The sequence below is a fragment of the Rhinolophus sinicus genome, linkage group LG07, assembly GCF_036562045.2.
Source record: "Rhinolophus sinicus isolate RSC01 linkage group LG07, ASM3656204v1, whole genome shotgun sequence".
Taxonomy (NCBI): domain Eukaryota; kingdom Metazoa; phylum Chordata; class Mammalia; order Chiroptera; family Rhinolophidae; genus Rhinolophus; species Rhinolophus sinicus.
Window position 1 is genome coordinate 45,203,606 of NC_133757.1, and position 25,739 is coordinate 45,229,344.

The window sequence follows — 25,739 nt, forward strand, 5'->3', positions numbered from 1 at the left end:
CTAGTTGCAAAGCCAGAATTGGAACCTAAATCCCATTCCTGTTTCAACTTCTTTCCACATCAGCTTGTATTCTAATTGGGTGTAATGGGCATTTACTATTGCCAAGGATAGGTTCTAAGGTACTGATTTAATCTATGGCTAATGAGGCATTAACGCCCACAGCTGATAACAAAGAGCATGCAAAATATTTGAAAACTGAATTTATCATCATTTACCATCACCTAATCAGATTGTGTACCACTTTTTTTCCTGTACTGCATCATCCTTATCTCTTTGTTAAAATTTTTTTTCTCAATGAATTATCATATGGGCAAATTACATACAGTAATGAAATTATAACCTTGACTTGGGGTTGACATAGCTAAAAATGATTGGAAAAAGAATAAAAGATTTATTAAATGCTGTTAAATCATAAAAGTCTGTTATGCAGCCCCAAACCAAAAGAAGCAATCACATTACAACACTGTAAAAGTAATGACAACAGAATAAAACGACACCACCTTAATAAACCAGGATTGACTGGATATTGACATTTTTCTTTTAGTTTAGGACACAAATCTTCTACACACTTGTTTATTAAGAAGCCCTTCGCTGATTGAAAATGATGTATGTAAGCTTCTAATTTCTAAGTAATTCAATTCCTACAATTAGATGTAGCAAATGCAGCTACATCATCAAAGGATATACTGCAGAATCTTGAAAGCAGTGCACACTACATATGGACCTCATAATATTTATCATTTCAAAGTAAACATCAAAAGACATTGAATAAAATAAACAGCAGCATTTTTCTGCTTATTTCAAGCATTTTTAAAGTATGCTGTCTGGCTTAGTGTGTCAGATTAGAAGTTCAATGCCAATTTGATTCTTGCCTTTGTAAATATTTTTGTATTCTATCCAGAAGTTTACAGGGTTTTCTCTTTATTATTGAAATTCAGAAATCTTACAATAATGTCTAGGTCTGAGTTTTCTTTCATTATTTTGACTCAGCTCTTGGTCAGTATCTTTTGGGCGAGGGGGTTCTGAAGCCTCAAGTCCTTAGCTCGAGAATATTTTTTCCTGTGATGATTGCTTCTCCTCAATCAACTCATTTTATTTTTATAAGATTTTGTGTATTAGATGTTTGTATCTAAATTCCATGTTTCTAAAAGGTACTAAGATTTATTCCTTGTTCTTAAATCAAGGTATTGTATAATTCCTTAGTTTCCTTCTGGTTTGTATTGGTAGCGGTTCTGCTTTTTACTTTTCCTATTAAGGTTTTTTCGTTTGTTTGTTTTGTTGTTTTATTTCTTTTCCCCCTTTAAAACAATAGCCAGTCTCCAGAGTGTAATAATTAAGGGCCTAGGTTCTGGAATTAGGTCCTTTTAAGTCTGGACTTGACAACTTAAGAGCTACTTAACCTTGGGCAAGGTATATTAACTGTGCCTGTTTCCTCACCCCATGGAAATAATACTAGCACACCCTTCACAGGATCATTGAGAGGATTGAATGAGTTAATGTATGTAAGACCAGAGAACAGTGTATGGTATATAGTAGTAACTTCCAGCAAAATTACCCTAGAGTGAGAAGAAGAAGGAGACAGAGAAGAAAAAAATCAAATATCAACGACTCTAATTAGAATGTTAAGTCATTCTCTTCTGGTAACCTGCAATATCTATGTGTCATTGGAAACATTTGCTCTGATTCCCAGCTTTCCTCTTTTTCTCCCCAGTGGCTGGTGATACTTCATTACCTTTTCAAATTAATGTGTGCAGGTTTAGATAGCCCATACTGGTGACTGGTATGGATTCCCTATGCTTAGGCCAACATTTGATGTCATGAAATTGAAGTGTTTGGGGAAAAGAGAGAAGTAAAAAGGTTGATTTCCTTGCAGCTACATGTACTGGGAGATCCTGACGAATTTGTTCCAAAGAGAAATGGCAAGAATGAGGTGGGTAAGAAAACATCCAACTGCATTTAGGATGCTGATGACACCAACTGGAGGAAGCACCAGAGTAAATATTTTGTTCAACATCTCTCTGCAGAGCTCTGATAAATTCTAGAAGCACTATTGAGTGATTCTCACTGACACCCCTTACTCTTCTCGATGGAGGTTAAATAATGCTATAATTTCCCAAGGCTGGAGTTTCATAAGTTTTCTGTTGGAGCTGCTTGACTACTTGTCTCTCAGGGTTTCCCTACCTTGCTTATATTGGGCTTTAAAAAAGCCTTTGTCAGCTCCTCAGTAAACCCAATGCATCCACTTCATATTTTAAAAATAAACTCCTGAAAGTATCTGCTTTATTGGTGTCACTCTTCCCTACTTTTTGGTACTGCTACAGACTTTCTTTCGCTCATTTGGTGCTTCTTTAATCAGTTCCATGCGCTTAGAGTATGAAGGGAAAGAAAGGAATATGGGTTGGTTTAATTTCCCGTCCTGTAGCTGGAAAACCTATTTTAAGTCTTGAATATAACTGAGATGTTCATTTTTTGTATGGCAGTAGAGTTAGCTGAGGAACAGAATCTACAGAATAATATAAATGTTAAGTTGCTTATTTAGCTAAACTGATGCAAAGTAAATAGCTGTCAACATGATTAAAATTATTGACAATCTGAATTTAATTAATTTAAGGGTTGTGTTATTTTCTCCAGCCTCTTGACCACTTATTTAGTAAGATTTACTTTTAATTCACAGTCAAGAGTAGTGATATAAACAATCCAAAAGAGAAAAACAGCCTGAATCATTTTTATTGGTGTGCAAGATCATTATGTAACTGTGTGCGTTACATTTTGCCTTCCTAATTATATTATCTTTGGGCTAATATGAAAATGAGATTTAAATCCCTGTGCCTATGACCCAGAATGTGTGGGACAGAATATCTAGAGAAAGGAAAAAGCCAGGGATTCAAATCTACAAACACGGAGGTCACAAACTGACTGTATATAAAACCAAAGGGACCAAAGACAGGTGCAAGATTTCAGAGTCATTATTTAAGCAAAGCCAGTCATATCTGTGTCATTGGTGGAAATCAGTTTGTACAAAGGAAAGATTTATTAGCTGGTAACATAAATAATGGCAATTTATACATGTTGAATTCAGCACTTGTAAAACACACATACAATTGCAATTTAATTTATCTTATTCCTTCCAGATAATGTAATGGACTGGAAAAAAACAAGAGTGACAGAGAAAGAGGTTAGACTGACTTGTTCAGGTGTGGACAGGTTGTCAAAACTGCAGCTGGGCTGGGAAAACGGAGAGTATTCAGCTTTATGCAATAAAGGAAGCTCTACAGACTGCCCCCGAGTGTCAGTGAGGTCAAATGCTGTGCATGTCAATCTACTTCCTTAAATTAATAGTCAGGTGTTATGCTAGTTATGTACCTTAATCATTAATTATGACTGTGACAGCAGAAGAGAAAAAAATATACTAGAACACATGAGCTGGGTGATAAAGGGAAAGCATCAATCATGCATGACAGGAAAGCCAAAGATACACTTTCTGCGTGGAATGTTTTCTTTTGTGACTCTGAAAGTCTCTCTCACATCAAACTTAAAACTTCAGAGACACCATTTCTCATATTCTTGTGTGTGTGTGTGTGTGTGTGTGTGTGTGTGTGTGTAACAGACAACTATGGTTGTGGGACTCGGATGAAAACCAAATTAAAACTAAAATGCATTTGTTGGTAATGCTCATATTTGCCAGATAGTACCACCAGGCTCTAGATGAAATTAAAGGCAATTTCCACAAACAAAACTATCAGTCAAAAGTTATGATTCTTTCAATAAAGGTTAAAGTAAGCTACAGTAAGAATGGATTTTGGAGTCAACAGTTAATAGTCATACTGGAAGCACATGTTGGCCCACATTCTTTCATTTGGCTACAACGCCACAGAATGTATTGCATATGTCATCTTAAGCAGGTAGGAAGAGAAGGTGAATCTCCTCAGAGTACCATGGCATAATACATATAGTGCATCACAAAGCTTCAGAAGCAGAAACACAACCTCCATTCTGGTGGTAGTGAGAAGTACAAATGGGGCACTTAGAAGCAGGAAAAACAAAATACTATTTTGGTAGAGTGGGAAGACACTAAGTGTTGGACCCCAGTTTGCTGTAAGATCTTGGATAGATTACTTTGGTTTCTTAGTGCTCATGCTCTTGTCTATAAATGACTAATTTTAGCTTTGTCAAGACTCTGGGGGAAGAGATCAAAGATGGCGAAGTAGATAAACTCTGTGCCTGATTCTTTCCATTAACAGACTAAAATTACAACTAAATTATAGAACAACCAACCTGGAAAATCATTTGAAGTCTGGCTGAACAGAAGTTTTATAGTCAAAGATATAAAGAAGCCATGTTGAGGAGGGTTGGAAAGACAGAGACACGGAATAGGCTAACCCCAAACCTCTCTGTGGTGGTTGAGAACTGGCAGGGATATCTTGGCCTTGGAGGTTCCCCACAGAGAAGCGAAAGACCACGCCCCACACCAGTCTCCCCAGCCAAGAGTACTGATGTCAGGAAGAGGAGCACCCACAACATCTGACTGTGAAAAACAGTGGGGATTCTAAGTATCCAAAGAGGACCGAAGGTGGTGGGACAACAGCCCATGCACAGATTCTCTCATTCCAAGGCACTCACCTTGGGCTCCAGCAGAGGGACAGTAACTCAATGGGGTGTCAGACACATATGGGGGGAGGGGACATACTAAGATGCATTGCTTCAGGTTGAGGGCTGGAGGACAGTTCCCATTTCCCTATGAGGAAGTTTACATCCTGTGCAGCTGACAGGTGGGCACCATCTTTACTGCATTGAGCCCACATCCTCAGGCCAAATCTGAATCTGATTGTCCTGGCGAGCTCCATAGCTCTGCCCTGCTGACTCACTGGGACCCCACCCCACCCAACTCCCCGAACACCAGAGACACTTTCTCCAAGAGCAACCAGCCCTGACCACATTGGACTCTTTCTTAGAAAATTATCAGAGTCTGACAGAGCCCAGGCAGGTGGTGACTGGTCTCAGTGTGCTCTGAGACTTTTTCTGAGTACCTTCAGGCTTAGCATTGGCACCACACTAGAATTTACATTAACCTGGTGACCACAACTCTTCCCACCCGTGACTCCCTGAGACCCTGCCTCACCGAACTTGTATGAGGTTTGCTTAATGGAGCCAGCAGGTAGCAGACACCTTGGGGTATCATGGTATTTTGTAGATCTATCCTAGGGCCATTAATGGTGGCAGACATCCTCAGTTAGCAGTGTGGCTTCTCCCACATGCCTCCAGGTTTAGCAGAGACAGATAACAACCATGGATCATTTTATAGCTCTTACCTGATAGTCCCTGGCTGGTCACAGGCAGTGGCTGACATGGGCCTGTACCAGAGCCTCTCACAAGAGGTCCCAGAACCAACATACTTGGAGGTTGGCTTCAGATCACAGCAGAGCATCAACCAATTACCCCACAAGTGGCATACAAAAAGTGCAGTCTCAATAAGTACCAGAGCCCACTGAGGCAAATCCCCCTAAGTTGGTTAAGCCCCCAGGACAGCATCCTGTCAGCTGTGGACGTGGCCAAACCCCAAGCCAATCAGCCTAAAGGTCAATCCCACCCACTAATGTGTCAATAGCAACCAAGGTTCAACTATAATATGAAGGCACACAAAACCCACACAAGGGACACTCTTGGAGCACCTGAAGCAGGTGATCAGGGACACGGCACCACTACGTCCAATAGGGCACCTACTACATAAGGCCACCTGGCCAAGACTGGGGGATGTAACTGATCTACCTAATACATAGAAATAAACAGAGAGGAGGCCAAATGAGGAAACAGAGAAATACATCCCAAATCAAAGAACAGGATAAAACTCCAGAAACAGAACTAAACAAAATGGAGGCAAGCAACCTACCAGATATAGAGTTCAAAACAATGGTTATAAGGATGCTCAAGGAACTTAGTGAGGACTTCAACAGAGACAGCAAGCATAAAAAAAAGATAGAAACCATAAAAAAGAACCAGTCAGGAGTGAAGAATACAATAACCAAAATGAAGAATGCATTAGAAGGAATCACCAGCAGACTAGATGATGCAGAGGACTGAATCAGTGAATTGGAAGAGAAGGTAGTAGAAAACACCCAACTGGAACAGCAAAAGGAAAAAAGAATCAAAAAAAAAAAAAAAATGAGGAAAGTTTAAGAGACCTCTGGCACAACATCAAGCATAACAACATCCCCCAAAAGGGATTGGCATAAAATATTCAACGTGATGAAAAGCAAGGACCTATAACCAAGATTGCTCTACTTAGCAAAGCTATCATTTAGAATTGAAGGACCGATAAAGAACTTCCCAGACAAGAAAAAGCTGAAGGAGCTCATCACCACAAAACCAGCGTTACAAGGAATGTTAGAGGGACTTCTTTAAGATGAAAAAAAAGATCATAACTATGAATAATAAAATGGAAATAACTACATATTTATCAACAATTACTTTCAATGTAAATCGATTAAATGCTTCACATAAAAGATATAAGAGGGTTCAATGGATAAGAAAACAAGACCCTTACATATGCTGCCTAAGAGAGACTTGTACTTCAGATTGAAAGACACACACAGACAGAAAGTAAAGGGATGGAAAAAAATAGTTAATGAAAATGCAAACAAACAAACAAACAAACAAAAAAGCTGGGGAAGAACTACTTATACCAGAAATAATAGAGTTTTAAACAAAGGCTATAAGAAGAGACAATGAAGGACCCAGTGATCCCACTTCAGGGTATTTGTCTGAATAAACCCAAACGCTACTCCTAGTGGACATGTGTATCCATGTGTTCATTACAGCATTGTTTACAATGTGAAGTCAGCCTGGGTGTCTATTGATGAAAGAATGGATAAAGAGGAGGTGGTACATATATACAATGGAATATTCCTCAGCCAAGGAAGGGAATGGGTTCTGCCATCTGTGGTGGCATGGAAGGACCTGGAGCATATCGTGCTGTGTGGAGTGTCAGAAAGAGAAAGACAGATGAAATGTGATTTCATTTATATGTGGAATCTAAGGAATAAACTAAACAAACAAAACAGAAACAAACTCATAGATACAGACAGCATATTGATGGTTGCCAGATGAGAAGGGGGTTGGTGGTGAGTGAAAAGGGGGGAGGGATAAGAAGTACAAACTGGTTGTTATGCAGTAATCATGGGGATGTAGGGTATAGCACAAGGAATACAGTCATTAATATTGTAATAACTATGTATGGTGTCAGATGGGTACTAGATTTGTTGGGGTGATAGATGGGAGGGGTTGGAGGGCAAGGTAAAGAAAGTGAAGGGATTAAGAAGTATAAACTGATAGTTACAAAACAGTCATGGGGATGTAAAGTAAAGCCTAAGGAATATAGTCAATAATATGGTAATAACTATGTATAGTGCCAAGTGAGTTCTAGACTAGTCAGAGAGATCCCTTCTTAGATTATACAAATGTCCAACCACTATGCTGTACACATGAAATTAATATAATATTGAATGTCAACTGACATTTTTTAATTGAAAAATTTTTAAAAAGGGGGGACAAAGTGAAGGGGAATAAGAGGTCCAAATTTCTAGGTATAAAACAAATAAGTCATGGGGATGTAACATATAGCATAGGGAATATAGTTAATAATATTGTGATAATGTGGCACTGTGTCAGGTGGTTGCTGGACTTACGTTGATCACTTCTGTAGGTATGTAAATGTTGAATAACAATGATGGTGTACACCTGAAACTAATATAATATTGTAAGTTAGTTATATTTTCATTAAAAATCTTAAACAAAAATGTCTTTAACCTGGGATCCACGTATGAGCTTCATGAGGATCGGCAGAGATTCAAATTATATGGAAAACATTGTTCATCAGATTCGTTAAGGGTTACTGAAAAGACACACACCAAAGGAGTACTTCTCTATGTGTACTGGAGAGTTAGTTCTTTTTAAATGCCCATCTGTTATGAACCAACACATTTAAAAAATAAACACAAATCATGAAATTACTAAAAAATGAAATTAAAATGAACATATACAAAACAGAATCTCCATTTTTTTTCTAATAGATTCAATAGGTACAAAATTACTCTCTCAAGTTGCTATAAAAATTGGTAAATGCTTCCAACCAGCTGGGCTCATTGTTATAAACTGAGCAGCACTGTGGTCTACAGACCACACTTTGGGTAGTAAATGTGCTAAGGTTCCTTCCAGCCCTAACCTTGAAAGTTTCCAAATGAAATCTAGGTATACTTACATTCATTCTGCCTCAATTCGTCCTACCAAAGTTATAGAATCCAATCTGTCATTGCACTCAGCACAAGATAAAGACATGTCTTCCTTAGAAAGCAATGTCAGATTATAGATAATTATGACAACAACAAAATTGCTTACCCTTAGGCACCTGTGACTACTTATGTTCCCTGAAGACTAAGAATAAAGAGGCGGGAAAGCCTGCAGGACTAATTATCACAGAGCCCAATCTACCCCTATCTATAATTCTGTGCTCACGAGCTTATCCCGAATTGGAATGTTGTTACCAACCTTTCTACTGCTTCATATTTATAGCCTAATTCAAGATGTTTCACTGCATTTATTAGGTACTCAAAGTATATTTACTGAGTATTTACCATGTCCGGGAAGGGGGGAAAAGACAAATAAAATATGTGGGCCCCTGCCCTCAAGTTGTTTAGAGCATATCAGTTATTCTAAGTGTATTGTGCTAAGAATTACAACTGGGGTACACAGAGGGGCAGTGCAAAAGAGCCATGAAATTAGACTGGAGTCTAATTTGGCTTCTCAGAATAAATAAGTTTTTGGTGCTGTGTCTTGAGTCATGACTATTGGGTGAGGTGACCTGCCTCTAATATTAGAGAAGTTTATTCATCTCATTAGACTATTATTTGTGGTTCACTACTTCCCTTCTCACTACATGCTTGGTTAAAAAGGATGTCCTTTCCAGACAGTAGACCCCTCTTTGATTAATGCTGTTCTAATTGACCAAGAAAAAAGTGTGTGTGTGTGTGTGTGTGTGTGTGTGTGTGTGTGTGTTAATTTTGTGTGTTTGGCAGGAGATAAGCAAAGAATCAGGAAGAGCAGTGCATGTAAAGTGAAAGGTGAAAAATATCATAAAAATATGACTTTATTAAAGAATATGGTAGGGAGGGTGAGGCAAGTGGTGAGAGACGAAGCTGAAGAAAGCAAATAAGTGCCAAGTCAAAAAGCTTCTTGGATATCTTCCTAAGGATTCTGGATTCATCTGGAGGTCATTTTTGACTCATTGAAAGGTTTTAAGTAAGGAAGTGATAGGATCAATATTTTGTTTTAGGAGGATCATTCTGGTAGTTTTGCAAAGAATTTCTAGGATGTGAGCAGTATCGAGACAATAGTGCCAAGAAATTAATCTAGTAATTCAGGTGAGAAATCATGAGGTTCCAGACTGAGTCAGAAGCAGTTAGGAATGCAAAAAGGGGACGTATTTGAAAGACACCAAGAAGTCAGAATTACTATGGATGGTGGGCGGAGGGGGTTGAATGAGTGGAAGAAATCATGAATGATTTTCAGAATATTGGCTTAGGCAATTTGGAGGTTGGTGATTTCATTACCTGAGAGAGAAAATGTTGACGTAAGTGAAAGATCAGAGTGGAAAGAAAAAAAAAAAGTTCAGATTTGAATATGTTCAATAATTCAAGGTATCTGCAGAGAATTGAAATGGAGGTGTCTATAGGGAGCTGGAAGTAAGAATCTGTAGTTAAGAGAGGGGCCTAAGCTGGAGAGAGAAAAGTTGGTCAGTGACAGCCCTTGTCTGAGAAATTTTATTCCACTCCAATAGAATTTATTTTATTCCATAAATATTGTTTATTTACCCCCTCAAAATATTAAGGAGTCACACAAACATATAAACTTTTCACTTAAAAATTAACTGTGAAAAACAAGGTAGCGGGTAGATGACGTAGAACAATAAAGATAAAGCTGGACTGAGAGCCACACACAATGTACAAACTACTTGATGCTGTTTACTGCTCAAGGTTGGGTCACAATTTTGGTTCTGGATCCTGCTTGAAAGCAGCAATGCAAGGGGGGGAAATTACAGTTATATATTTAATACCTATAAAAGAAAAATAAACCAATTTTTCAAAGGCATAATTATGGAGAACTGAAAATAATTTATCCTGAGGTGCTGCACAAGAAAAGCAGTGCAATATAATGAGCAGTGTTCTTAATCACACGCCTAAAGTGAAAAAAATAAGACTTATATAACTACTATTATATCCATCAAAGTAGGGTGATGATATAATAACAAAGAGGTGCAGAGTAAAGGCAATTCAAAGGAGGAAGGAAGGTAAGTGGTGAGATACATGTGTGGAGCCCAGGCAGATTGGTATGTATGAATGCACACATTTCTTTCACGTATTCATCTATAAAGCCCTGAATGTACTTTATCTCCCAAATTAGATTGGTATGTCCTCACCCACCTTCTCTCTATTTATTGTCCACAACCTTCTTTGAAATGCATTCATTTGTCCCTTCAATATTCAATTGAAAGGGCATTTATCAAGAAACCATATTCAAAAGAAAAACAAAACAAACATTACTGGTGCTATGACCTAAATAAAGTAGTTGGTTACCATATTCCTTCCTATTAAGTCATCTCAGGCTCTTGTAGTATGAGGATTTTTACCACTTATGGCTGATAAAAGATTCAAAAGGGCACAAGTCTCTGTACTTTTTATTTAGCTAGGCAACCCAGCTTTCTGATTAAGACTGAATGTTTGCCAGTAGGTGGAACTTCAGAGGTTTCTTAAAAGCTTTCCTCTTTTTTTCCTTCTCTAAGACTGATTTTAACCAAAAACTGATTTTTTTTTTTCATGTATGCAGGTACATTTTGTTTTGTTTTGTTTTTTTTATTTCCCATGAAGAAGGCTTTTCAGAGCTCTTGGATTTTAATGGAAATTTATTGCTGGTGTTTCAGCCAAAAGGACTGTGTTTTGATCACCGGCAAATGACAATTTTTTTCCACAGTAGCATGGCAGCAGACTAGCAACCAGTAGGAGTGCTGGGTTCTGAGTGCCAGTACCACTTGCATAAGCCCACTTTCTAAGTGGGCTGAAAGGAGGCTTGATCCTACTGAGTTTCAAAGAACTTTGGTGCAAATTCATCCAGTATTACCCATTTGTTCCTTTATGGCGAGAGACTCCATAAAGTAGGTGTGAAATCTAAGAGACACTGTCACACTTTCTGTGTAGGGACAGCTTTGGAATGACCCCTGGATCTGTTGAGACTAGTATTTATTTAGCTCTTCCCAAACCAACTGGTCTTGTCACATGGGGTTATGTAATACACATGTATAAGAATTAAATGTAAGAATTAAAATAAAATTAATAAATGATATTTAAGAATTAATGCAAAACAAATATAGAGGCTATCTCCTCAAAAGTGAGCCTCTAGATGGCCACAGATTAAAATATGGATGGAAGGGAGAGTGGGGAAAAAAGAAAGAAGTAGAGTATGAAAATGAATCTGATACTACACACCTGGTATGCAAACAACAAATCAAGATGACTAAATTATTTTCTCAGGAGATTTTCTCAGTAAATCATTGCATTTACCACCTATGAATCCTGGTGAAAATCTCATTCTCTAGCATCTACGTGGAGAAATCTTTTCAATAATGAAAGAAGTTAATAAATATGTAAGCAAGACAAAGAAATACAAAATAAAATAATACATTTAAATGTGAAGCAGAATACCTAAATCAAGGGACAACTCATTAGCTCCATCACTTCACTTTTCTGTGCCACAGTTTTCTCTTCTGAAAAATGGAGATCAAAATAATACCTGTTCTGCTTGCTTTTAGGGGTGGGGACCAAATGAGATAATGAGTATGGATCAATCATCTCCAACTTTTAAAGGGCTATATGAATGTTAGTGACTTAGGAAAGTTGTTTAACTTCTCTGAGACTCCATATATTCATCTGTCAAATAAAGTTCTTTATGGCTGTCTACTTCCAAAGTAGTCTTATAAAAAATCTAGTAAGGTGATGTCAGCATACTTTTTGAAATGTAAGGTGCTATCAAGTATAAAGTTTTCAAACATATTCAACGACTGGGTAGAGGAAAAGATTATGGTTGACTAGAATTGGCAAATACTTAGACCCATTCTATAATCTTAGGAAACAAAGCTGGTATGCACACACACACAAAAACCCTGCCGATTATATTAAAATTTTCACCTCTAAGAGGGAAAAGTAGATTAATAGAAAGTTCCTCTATCAGAATTCTAGAACATTAACTACCGATACTACTGCAAGTGGTTAGGAAACAGTAAATTAAACTTTGTAATGCTTTCCCAAAGGAAGTGGAAATACACAGTCATTACTTAGAGTTTAAATTGGACTGGGAACAGTAGGCCAGCATGCATTAGGGAGAGGCAATGCTTCAGTGGTAGCAAAGTTAACAAAATGATACTTCAGATCTTTTCCATATTTAATGTTTGACAGGCAAAAATACTTGCATTAATGCAGTAATGTGCTATGGAAGTCATCACCACGGGAATGATCAATCAAAGCTTTAACACTGTTTAATAAACATCATATGAGGAGAGAATATTTTCCTTTTAAAGGCAACTCATTCAAGTTTGAAGGAACTGTAAAACATTTGAATGACAGACAGATCTAGAAAAAAGCAATCCTTTTATATTTTGGGCTGATTTGAAGGACGATAGGAAATGTGGGGTAGGTATGGGGATTTAGGATATCCCAAAGGCAATGATAATCATACAAAACCCCTCGCTACACTGAAAATGAGGGTAAACACGACAATGCATCAATTTTTTGACAAGACCACACTAACTAAAAGAGCAGAGTGATCTGATATACATAAAAAAAGAAGATAGAATTTTGGTCAATGGTAAAGTTAATTTGGGTGACTGTAGGTATGGGACACGGCTCCTAAAAACAGCTGTGTCAATGATTAGTCATCTAACCTACAATAAAATAAGTTGACCTCTCTGATATTCTCCCAATTTGTGTACTTCTAAACCAGTGGTTCTCAGTTGGGGGATGGCAATTTTACCATGAGGGTGGGGGGGCAATTTTACCACGGAATTTGGCTTTTTGGCTCCTACAGGGGGAGGGTGGTGCTACAGGCATCCAGTGGGTGAAGGCCAAAGATGCTGTTAAATATCCTAGAATGCACAGAACATTCCCCCTCAGCAAAGAATTAGCTGGCCCCAATGTCAGAATTAATCGAGATTGAGAAACTGTTCTAAACTGAAACTACCCAAAAAGTATACTATGAGGTAAATAAGGACCTCATCATTCTCAGCATGAAAGCAATGTCAAAAAAAAAAAAAAGTATTTTATTTATATTATTATTGCTTAAGCTTCTTTTCTATCTTAGTTTTGTTTTAATTATAAAACATTTGGCAGTAAAATAAGATTCATTTCTATAATAAACTTAGTGATTTCTTTTTCAGCAGCCTTTTCTTTTTCCAATTAATTAACAATTAGATGCTTTCTTATAATGAATGCCAGGATCTCCCTAAACTTTTCAGGAGAAGTTACAAAACTCATAAGTTTTTCTGATGAAACTTGTAGGCTATAAATTTAGAAAGTTTTTCTCCTTCAGGGATGTTATTTATAAACATTTGTTGAGAGTCTGAAATAAAATTAAAAATACATGTGCACAATTCTGGAGGCTAGTTATGCTACTCATGCTGAAAATAGAATGTTAGCACTGGAGAATTCCTTCCTGAATGTGTCGTTGTAAATGAGGAAGCTAAGAGCCAAGGCCATACAGGTTTCCTAATGTCCAGTTTATACATTAATTCCTATTCATCATAAACATAAAACAGCCTACATGACTAGTAAATCGTTGTTCAATGGGAACTGAGTTTTTATTCCCTAAAACTTAGAATGACTTTACATGAACAATATCAGAATCAGGGCACATTAATACAAAACACTAAAATTTATCCGATTTGCCACAGTGTTAAAACAAAACAACAACAACAAAAAAGACGACTACGGTTTATTATTAGATTGGTACGAACATAATTACAGTTTTTGCAATTATGTTTAACCTTTTAAACAGCAATTACGTTTGCACCAACCTAATAACAACATATATGAGTAAACATACTGTGACAATTAAAACCGGTTTATTTTATAATCTTTCTTGGCAATTATAAAAAATAAGTGAGGGCCCAACCTCCCGCCCACCAGTGGTTCTGGCGCCTGGCCTGGGCCCGGGCTCCTAGGCCCGCGCTCTCAGCCACCTGGGACAAGTGCTCTCTTTTCAGCACTTCTCAGCGGGGAACCTCGGGTCGCTTTCAGCTGTGGCCTTCTAGGACCAAATGTGCCCCCGATCCCCCTTATCCTGTAAGTGACCACTGAGAAATTCAATGAATGAGGGGAAAGCGTCCCTTCAAAGCAACCAGCAGTACAAGCTCTTCCAGCAGCAACAGTGTCATGCGGGGCGGCCTGCGGGGTCTCTGCTCCCGCTCCCCATACAAGAACGCAGGATATGGTGAGGCCAAAAAGGAACACCCACGGAGCCATAGGTAGGGGAGTCATACCACTATATTCTCTCTGGCGGCACTATACTCTCACTGGAGGCTGGATCCACACTGTCCGCAAACCGCCATTCACACTTGCCAGCCCAGCTGCCATCTTCTAGCTAGCCCCCATTCTTCTCTCCTCTCTGCTAGCATAGCCACAGCAGTTATATTAGTGGCCAATGGCTCACTGGTTACAGCTGACAGCCAACTAGCCACAGCTGATGGCCATCCCATCACAGTTGATGGCCATTTACTACCTGAGCCAGCACCTGTCTATGTGAGGCCGAGAGCCTGGAAACTACTTTCTGGGGCTCTGCCCCCACAAACAGGTACCCTTTATCGCTGCTCTGGAGCATTGCAGGGAGAACGCCCACAAGATCGGGCCCATCTCCAGCATCGTACAGATGCTGAGCCACATGGAACACCATTGCAACACTCCACAGACCCGTCCGTTCTGCTCATGTTCCTGGACACCTACCTGCACAGAGCTGAGCAAGTTCTGCCAGCATTTCGAAGCCCTGCATTCGGGCACGCCTGTCACCAACAACTTCAAGAAATGCAAAACCGTTGTGAGCCAGAGCAACAGCCTCAGCCGCCTGAGAGCAAAATACCTTCACAACATGGTGAACCACCTCAGCTGTTAGGAGGCAAGGAACCACTACGGAAGCCAGAAGCCGTAGTCAGCCTCATCCCCGTCATCCTCTGCTTAATGAAAGGATGGGTTGCCCACTAAGAAACGCTGCCTGGTGAAGTGCTGCAGCGAGTCTTCTAGCTTCCTCCCAGCGACAGTCAAGAATAAAAGTGTTTTACCACCAAAATAAATGAATAAATGGGGAAAAAGCAATAACCTGGATGCAGTTCACATAGTTTCTATCATGGCAATTGGCTCATGTTTTGCAAACTGTTGGTTTGAATTACTGTATTTGCTACAAATAAAAATGGAAAGTTTCTAAAAGAAAATGATTAAAATGAAATACTCAGATGGAAAGCATTGAAAATTACAATAAGGCATCTGTACAAAAATTATGGTTTTTGAATTGTGACACTGTAAACAAGGCCAAAAAAATGACCAAGAACAATTTCATATATCCACATTTATTTTTAATCAAAATTAAAGTGTACAGCACTATAAGCAGCACAAAAATAGAAGCCATGACACTTGGATTCTTCCTGTCACCTTGGCATTTTCTGAGTTGTTGAGTAAATTAGTTAATCTCACTGATTCTTTATTCACCTAATTGTAATTTGTAGGGATTGGATAGAGGGACGCACTAAATCCCTCCCATCTCCCTTCCATATTGATGGTTTTATGAAACTTTGAGTTCAAAATCTTTTCTGCATATAGGATATAGCACTTTATAATTTTCATATTTTTATTTCTGTAAGGACAATTTAGGTTATAATAGAAAAACTAACTCAAACTAGCTGAAGCCAATAAGGGGATTTATTGGCTCATCTTCCATAAAGTCTTGGCCACTGTTTAGATCTTGTGCCAGGAACTCAAATGGCATCCTCAATACTTGATTTCACTTCATCTCTCAACTCTGTTTTATGATATGTTGGTTTAATCCTCATCATATATGTAGCGATTCCCTGTTGCTCTAAGAACAATTCTTCTCAGTTTCAAATTCTAGCAAAAAGAAATGAACCTGTCTTTCTTTCTCTCTCTACTTTCCTAGCAAAAGTCAACTTCCTTCTATTTTGCTCTGATTAATTAACAGGCCCTTCTCTGAACCAATGACTGCCATCAGGAAAATGTGATACACAGATTTAAGTAGTGTGAATGACATGTCTTCTTCTAGAACCACATACAAGGTAAGGAAAGGGGATATTTGGTGCAACAGGAAATCATGATGTATATTTTGAGGGTTAAACCAACATAGCATAAAGCAGAACTGACAAATGGAAATGAACCAAATAATGGGAATATCATTTGAGTCCCTGGAATAATACTCCCATGAAAACTAAGACTTTATGAAGAACAAACCCATATGTCCCTTTTATTTGCTTAAGCTGGTTTAAGTTGGTTTTTCCATCTAACATAATTAGCACCAAGTGAATTAAAAACATAAAACTATTTTTAAATTATAAAGGATTATATCCTATATTCAGATCAATGAAAGATTTTTAAGCTCAAAGAACCAAATATCTCATATATATATATACAAGTTTGATGCTTGTATAAGTTGTATTTAATAGGTACTCAGAAAATCTGTACTGTTTGAAGCAATGTAACAAAAAAAAAATTTTAAAGTCTGTACTGGGAATATGTACTAAGAAGAAAGGGGAAAAGTGTACTTTCCTATCAATCAAACAATATGGGGTAAAAAGAAAGAAAAATATATATAAATATAAACACATAAACAATGCAGAAAAAAGGCCCAAAATGATATATTTCAAAGTAGAAACCCTCAAGACATGTATTCTGTCTCTTACTTTATCTTACTGACTCTCTCCATTTCTTCCCAATGAGTTTCAGTGGGTACATATCCTTCCTTATATGATAACATTTTAAGAACTACCTTTAAATCCTTTTTTCTATGACCTGTTAGAATGTAAGCTCCATGACTTCAGAGAGCCTTGTTTTGTTTACTAATGTATGTCCCACATTACTAAATAAATCCTTAGAATATATAAAAACTTAAAGTAATTATTAAATGAATTACAAACAGATGATAAAATGCAGAGGCAAAAGAAAAGGGACAAGGACAGCATGAGTTATTCTAAACTCTTTCTTCTACCTCCTTTCTCACCCGAAAAACCCTGATCTTTATCGGCTATCTTTATTCATATACATACATAACATTTAATAAGCTGGAGTCCGAGATTCAGAACATATGGAAGAAAGTGATTACCTTCTAGAAACTTACGTGCTAATGAAAGAGGATTGGCTATATTTTATTTATTTTTTATATTTCACATATTTCACAATCAGTGGAAGTTGAAAAAAATGAAACTGGGGTCAATTATGTTATAGAGTCTATAAGATAACGTCCCTGAATGTGTTGAAGTTTTTAGGTTTATTGAGTTTCGATGGGGGAAGAGTGAACATTTTTGTCAAATATGAAGTGAGAAGGTGTTCTGGGTATAAATAATGCTAGATAGAAAGAAAAAGTAGTAGAATAAATTATATATATCTAGATAGATAGATAGATAGATAGATAGATAGATAGATAGATAGATAGATAGATAGATATAAATAGATAGATATATGTAGATATATCTATCTACATATAGATAGATATAATAGATATATAGATATATAGAGAGAGATAAAGAGATATAGATATATATAATTTAATCTAAATGAAGATTCTTACAACTGTTTTTGACTGCCTCCCTGATAGAAAGGCCCAGAAGGGAATGGGACTTGTAAGTCAGGAGAGCACAAGGCGTGTCTCTTAGATATTTGCCTGAAGAAAAAGAGAGAGCATGTCTATGGGTATCATCAAATCATGTCACCTTTCTGATCAAAAACAAGTAAGTTTGTTTAAAATGGGTTTTAGAATAAAACTCAAATATTTCTTCTGCTTACTTCCTTCATCATCATCACCCACCTGCTCTCATTATAATACAGTCACATTGGCCTTCTTTCTTACCTCAAATTCACCAGGCTTGTTTTCATCCTATAGCATTTTTCCATGGGCCATTCCCTCTCCCTAAAGCGCTCTGCCCTACCCCCCCTCCCCAATAGTCCCATGTCTAGCTCCTTCTCATCAGTCAGGGCTCAGAGCAAACTTCATTTCCACAGAGAGTCTTTCTCTGATACCATCTACAGCAGTCTATCCACCAGTTACTTTCTACCACCTAGCCAACCTTTTTTTTCCATTCTATGAGAAGTTGTGTTTGTTTTTGTTTTGTTTTTCATTCATCTTTTTACTTTACTGTCTATCTTCATTTTCTAAAATGAAAGCCCTACAAGAGTAAGGGCTGGGTGCCTATTTTGTGTGATATTCCCCAAATACTTAGAAAAGTGCCTGGCACATAGCAATAAATCAATTATTATTGGGGGGGAAAATCTTTTTAAAGGGCCTCTACAACTATCACATAAAGATCTCTCCAAAAATGTGGACTCCAAGGGAAGATTAATCTGTTAGAAAGTGCCTTGTGTTTGTTCCATTTCAAGTATTTTTACCATTTCATGATGACTTTTATCTGAATGAGGTTTAAATGGACTATTGGAATAATGATCCCAATTATTTGTTAAAGTCACTTGCTATTAATATTAATATTAACAGAAGAAAATTTCATGGTGCAATATAAATTACATGATATTGAAATATTGTGATCAGTTTTCCAGTGGCTCAAGTGTACTTGGAGCAGTGTAAAGAAATGGACTATTTAGACATCTCAAAGTTCTTTGACATATTAACAATATTGAATGTCACCTTACTTCTTAATGAGTGCAATAATTTTGTAATCATAACTGACAAGTGGAGTCAATTAATAAGACAGTAATTGCTGTTATCAGGTAATGACACCACCAACAAAGGAGAATGCAGCAAGACTGTATGGGAGAGAGAGGAAATAAATAAGTTCCTTGATGCAACTGGGTGTCACAATATTTCCAATACTTGAGACCTAGTGCCACAAACAGAATAGAAATGATGCAGAAAAGGCAAAATCCTACAGATCTGTATTTCTTTACCATTGTTTTAAAACTTTGGGAAATTAAAAAAGGGGGGAGGTTGAGAGACTAGCAATGAAACTGCAGAGGATAAAAGGACAAGACTGATGAGTATATTAGGTCCAGAAAAGTAAGTAAAAGGGAAATTAGAAAAAAGAGCCTAAAGCTTTACAAAATATCCTTCCAAAATAAGAAATATGAGGTCTGCATGCGAGTATACTTGTACATATGTGCATTTGTGTCTTTTGCTACATGTGCACAGTTAGATGTTGAATGTGATTGTGAGGGTTCATTAATGGCTCTAGAAATAGCTCGTAAGAGGGACTTGTGTATAGATTGCATTCTAAAAAAAAATTTATGGATACCAAATTTTGAATTTCATATAATTTTCATGTGTCCCAAAATAGTCTCCTTTAGAGTTTTTTTAACCATTTAAAAATATATAAAAACTGTTCTTAGATTGCAAGACACACGTGAGCAAGTTGTTTGGGCTCCTTAAGTCATAATTTGCCTCTGCTTTAAAGTGATTGCATACTACCATCTACATGTGTGAATTTCAAGTGATCACAACAAGACAAAGCACGATGGGAGTTGAGAGCAATAGGGAAAGAATACATTCTTACAAGGATTGCCAACAAATAGGAAATGCTGCTTTTAAATTTGGTAGTCATTCCTTCTGTGCTTCCTCGGATATCATTTTAAATTCCTTTCAGAATTCATTTATTATTAATGTAGACAGATTGGTTTGGTATGAAAGCTCTTCATTAAAGTGATTTTATTTTGAACTGAGGCAAAGAAATACACTTGGCTGTTCACTAACTGCAAAATATATAACTGCTGGAAGTTCTGTGGCACCTAAAGAAATTCACTACTTTGTTATCCAAAACATTCTGATACCTCAGTGTCATCAAAAAAATGTCAGGCAACAGTTTAGTGGTTACCAGAGGGTAAGGGGGGAGGGTTGTTCTAGAAGAGGGTAAATGGGGTCAAATATATGGTGACGAAAGGAGAAGTGACTCTGGGTGGTGAACACATAATATGAGATATAGATGACGTATTACAGAATTGTACACCTGAAATGTGTGTAACTTTACTAACAATTATCACCCTAATAAACTTTAATTTAAAAAAAATTTAAATGTTAGAAATATTTCAAGGGATTTATTTTCCTTTATAAAACAATAACAACAAATTAAATAGATCGCTATATAAAGCAGGATACATCATCTGTTCTGCCCCAAAATGGTAATGCAGGTACATGAATGTTTGACACCCATCTCCCTGGCACTGTGGCTGGGAACTAAAATAAGTGAGGCTGGGATTCTTTTGAATCAGGCAAACCTGGCTTCCGCTGTTTAGTAGACATCTGTTTCCTTAGGCAAAACAGAGTCTTAATTTTCTCTTTACTGAAAATTGAACCTTAACTCCCTCACCTCTAAAATGGAAACAAAAATTCCTACTTCCCAGTGGAAATGAGAGGTATAAATAAAGTTAAATGAAATGAGAAAGTATATGTAATGTTCATATCGCTGGCAAAATGTGTAGAATCTATTATTATTCCTCAAATAGCCTCTTTGATATAAGTAGGAATAGGCAAAGCTTAACACAGCAGCCTAAACGTTGGTTAAGCATGACTCTATATCTATAATGAAAGTCATTCCCAGAATTTGTTGCAAGGAAAGAAGTGATCCTGTCACAAGTGTATTGAGATAGGAAGACATAAGAAAGCAAAAATAGATTTATTTTTGTTTAATATTGTCATTGACCCATCTGATCTTAAAAACTAGATTCCTGATGAAAAATTCATGACTAATTCACAGTATGAAACAGGAGAGGTTTTCAATTCACAAGAGAACTGATGCAATGCAAATCCTGGGGTCTTTTTCTGTAGTTCAAAAGTAATGGGGATATACTCCACATCCTGTGAGTATCTATAGGGAATAGACTCAATGAAATTGTAACAGCTACATACGATGTCAGAGGGGTAGTAGATTGGGGGAGGGGGGTTGTCACTTTATGAGGGGTGTAAATGTATAACTAGTACATTATTTTGTACACCTGAAACTAATTTTAAAAAAAGTAACGGGGATGCTTTGACCCATTGGAAACAAAGTGAAAGAGAAGTGGGGGAGCAGCAATAAAAACATGTTATTCTAACTACTTTTCAAGCACCCTTATTCCAGAATAGAGCAATATACTTGCCAGAACTCCAGGTCATTAGGAAGTTGAGATGGCACTATCATTTATGTAAAATACGGCCACTTCTGAACTATGTACTGAAAGTAATTAACAGATATGTATTATAACATTTTTGAAATGTCAGGTAAAAGGCAAACAATTTTATCAAAATTTTATCAGACAAACCAATAGTTATATGAATTTCACTTCATCTTTTAAGTGCAAAAAGCAATATTTGGTAAGTTTTCTAACCTTTTTTAGATGCTATCAGCATTTCAAGAACAGACTTTTCATTTTATAATTAAAAAATGTTATCCACACATCAACTTCCCAGCCTTTCTAATAGGTATATACTCATGTCAGAAGGAGATGGAAAAACTGAAAATATAATATCTCATTATAGACTATCCACTGTTTAAACCTCTACGCTGGCAATATGCATTTAAATAATATGTCATAAAAACCTCTTGGTGCATAATGATATAATAAATATGAGAACACCTATCTCTAAGACTAACTAACTTATTTTCCCAATTTTTAGGGCACTCCCAGCTATGATCCCATCACCAAGTACAATTTTAGGGATATTCCGTTGGTCAAAAGAAATAGTGATGGGGGAAGAATATTACTAATTCTAGTTGGAATGCATAATAATCTAATGCATTGTTTGTGAATCCATTCTCTCTGCTTAGATCCATTCGACTAAAAATTCTCAGTGATTTTTTGGCAATGTTTAATCTGGTGGAATTGTTAGAAAAAATTGTCCATCTACAAGCAAAGTACTTGGAGAACCTGAGGTTGCATTCATTGCATTTAAAAAATGAAACAAAAGTGTCTTCCTCTCACAAGAAACTTGATCTTTTACCATAAATACGATATACAGAAAATTTTGACATCAGAAAGCAAAACTGATCCTCGTTAGTCAGAAGAAAATTTGGGGACATTGTATTGGGGTATGGAAAAATGAAATCAAAACGCAATTATATATATATAATTATATATATAGAGAGAGAGAGAGAGAGAGAGAGAGAGAGAGAGAAAGAAAGGGGATATATATATATATATATATATATATATATATATACATATCTCACCCCAAATAAGTTAAACTTGAGGAAAAATCATATACATAAACATCCGTACACAGAATATGAGTGTGTGTGTATGTATATACAGGTTTGTTTAGCAAACCCTGGAAAACTACTTCAAAGGAATAGTTTCAGAAAAAGTGTCCGGAAGTAGCATCTTACTGATAGCTGATAGCTTGGAATTGCAATGCTTCCAATGATCACAAGCTTTAAAAATGCCCAATGAGCTGCTCTATGAATTTTAGTACGGGTATAAATTAAAACATATAAAACTTTTTTTAAAAGTTGCATTCCCAGTACATGAAAAGACATTATCCTGAAACCACCTCTTTGAAGTAGCTTTCAAGGATCTGTGAACAAGTACTGCGAGCAATAAATTAAAACTGCACAAGATAGCTGGGTGCATAAACTCGCTAGCAGTATCATGGATCTTTGGTTTCAATCACATAAGCATTGCTAGACTGGCTCAGGCCAATGGTTCATTTAAAATGATGTTTTCATCTCTATAAACCATTTATTCTTTGGAATATAAGACATTGCGGAGTTTCGGGTGACTACTTTGACTACCATTCCAAGAAAATGGGCTTTCTGATTTTGAAAAATATGCAAATAAGATTTTTTAGAGAGATACATGGAAAACAGCTCTGCTTTTTACCCACCCATGTCAGAATGAGGTCTAAATGATATATATTTAATAACCAAGACAATATTTGTATATCTTCCCTTAAACACACACACATATTCTTACTGTAAAAATCTTCCAGACATTATGTCCGATGCAAAAAAAGAGAAGTGGTCTAGCAAGACTGAGCTTTCTGCATCTGGCAAAATATTTTTCTCCACAAGTGCCACAGGCAGTTCTATTGAAAGAAATGAGGCATCTGCTCCTGCTCACATGGCCATACCACTTCTGATGAGACTTTGTATTCTTGGCCAATATAGCCAAGAACTTAATTGACTCTTATGTGTATGTTTTTATCCTTTCAATCTATCGCCTACCTAAAATTCCTGCAGGTGGCATCAGAAGTGAGATCTGAAATGCCTGTGGCACCGACTATGAAACATGTTAAGTAGCATTTCATATGGTAGTGGAGTGGGCAGATTCTTGCTTAAGATTCATAGTTCTCAGCAGTATCACAAGTATATAACATTCAGAAGATAAAATTGTACTGAAGTAATAGAAGAAATTGTCCAGAAACAGCAAAAAAATAGTTCACCTAAGACGCAAAATCTTATGACAAAATGAAACCCTGAACTAACAAATAGATGTGTACTGACATCAGGCCCTAAAGCCTATATTACCGAGAGATAAAATGTGGGAGACAAAGTTAGAGGTAGGGCCACGGCACCAAAGTCACGATTGCAAAAAATAAAGCACAAGTGATAAAGAATAACATCCAAGAAATTCATCAAGATTTATGTTTCAAGAAATGTCATGATATTTGAGAATATTAAGTGATGATATTTGAGAATATTAAGATATTAAGATAACATATCTTCATATTATTATTCTGTTGGGGCATTTTAAGAATTCCATTTGTTTTTAATTCAAATAAAAAATTAAGTGGGCTAGCTTAAATAGCAGAAAATATATACTTCATACTTCACACATGTATGTGTCTGGGTATGCCTATATGTACACACACTTATACATACAGAGTGTCAAAAAAGTATGTACATTTTAAGAAAATAAAAAACTATAAAATTGTAATAATATATACCAATAACGAAAGACGAATACAAGTCACGTTTGACTTCTGCAATTACAAGAGGTGCTCAAAGTGTTTACCATCAGCGTCCAGACACTTCAGATTACAGTGAACTACTGCTTGAGCAACGTTGACCAAAGCGTCCACGTGTACACATTTTTGGCACCCCCAGTATATGTATGTTATACATGAAACCATATACTACCGCATACACAGTACACTCTGGACCATCTATACTTCATGTGGGTAGTTCTAAGATTTTTTTTTTTTTTTTTAATAATTAAAACTGAGACCTGTTCTTTTCCAACATTTATTCATGCTTACAGTGAACCAGGCCCAAGTCAAAGGGCTTATGCTCATTTAATCCTTCCAACAACCTTTGAAGTAGTTACTTTTGTTATCCCCATTTTACAGATAAAAGAACTGAGGCAAAAAGAGGATCAGTAACATGATGAGAGTCATGTAGATGGAAGAGCAACTGTTTGAGCACCAGTCGTCTGATGCCAGGGTCTCTGTGCTTAACACCATAGTACAAGTCTCTCAGTGCAAGTGAAAGATGCAAGTAAGAGCAGGAATTAATCAAGCCAGAAAAAAAGAGTTTATTTGGAATGATTTGAAGGGAGAGGAAATTGGATTGGACTGATTCCAAATATTCTCTTCAAGCTTAAAAAAAAAATCAAAGAAATAATAAAAATATTATTGGAGAATACACTATGATGAGAAGGTATATCCAGGAGAGTTAATGATTTCTTACATGGCTATTTCTTTACTCAACAAATAAGAATCTCAGCTTCTGATCAAATAAATGTTCCTCTGTTGAGACTGAAAGGGAAATGTAACAGGATCATGATAAAAACGTATTCCAAAAATCCATATGAAAACACTAGTCACTCTTCTAAACCATTTTGAACAACACAGTGGACATAAAATCAAGATTGCAGGCCTTAATTTGGGGTAAGCATGGAAGAATATTTCAGAATACCTCTGTTCCAAATCCTTTAAAAACTAAGACCCATATCCTAGTGGTCTACAATGGAAATTACTTCCTGCATTACTGCTAGAGAAGCAGCAATGAATAAAGATTGAGTCAGCTAGGTTATCAGGCTGGCCTGAGGCAATCATATCAGAAGCAAGATAGAAAACATTTGAGAATAACACACATGAAAGTGGAATCCATGAACAATGTCTCTTAAGTACCTTTCAGAAGGAAGGGGATGAAAGGAGAACTGACTCTGGGTGGTGAACACACAATGTGATATATACATGATGTAATACAGAATTATACACCTGAAATCTATGTATCTTTACTAACCATTGTCGCCCCAATAAACTTTAATTAAAAAAAAAAAAGCTGCGTGAGACAAAGATAGATTTAACAAGATTGGCAAAATGTGGATAATTGCTGAATTGGATAATAGATGCATGAGGTCTCATTATACTATGCTATTTTTATGTATATATGAGAATTTCTATAATAAAAAGCTATAAAATGTGAAAAGAAAAAGGCTGGGAATTTTAACCTAAACTACATCTGTGAAATAATCTGCAAAACCACATTGAAGAATTATGATGAAAAGAAG

The 25,739-nt window shown here is 36.7% G+C and overlaps 1 protein-coding gene and 1 pseudogene across 5 annotated transcripts in view; one reads left to right on the forward strand and one right to left on the reverse strand.

Moving 5' to 3' along the window:
- CTNNA3 (catenin alpha 3) overlaps positions 1 to 25,739 on the reverse strand; it is a 1,442,547-nt gene that overhangs the window by 636,334 nt on the left and 780,474 nt on the right. The window lies entirely within an intron of this gene.
- On the forward strand, positions 14,402 to 15,329 carry LOC109447370 (sperm acrosome-associated protein 9; annotated as a pseudogene).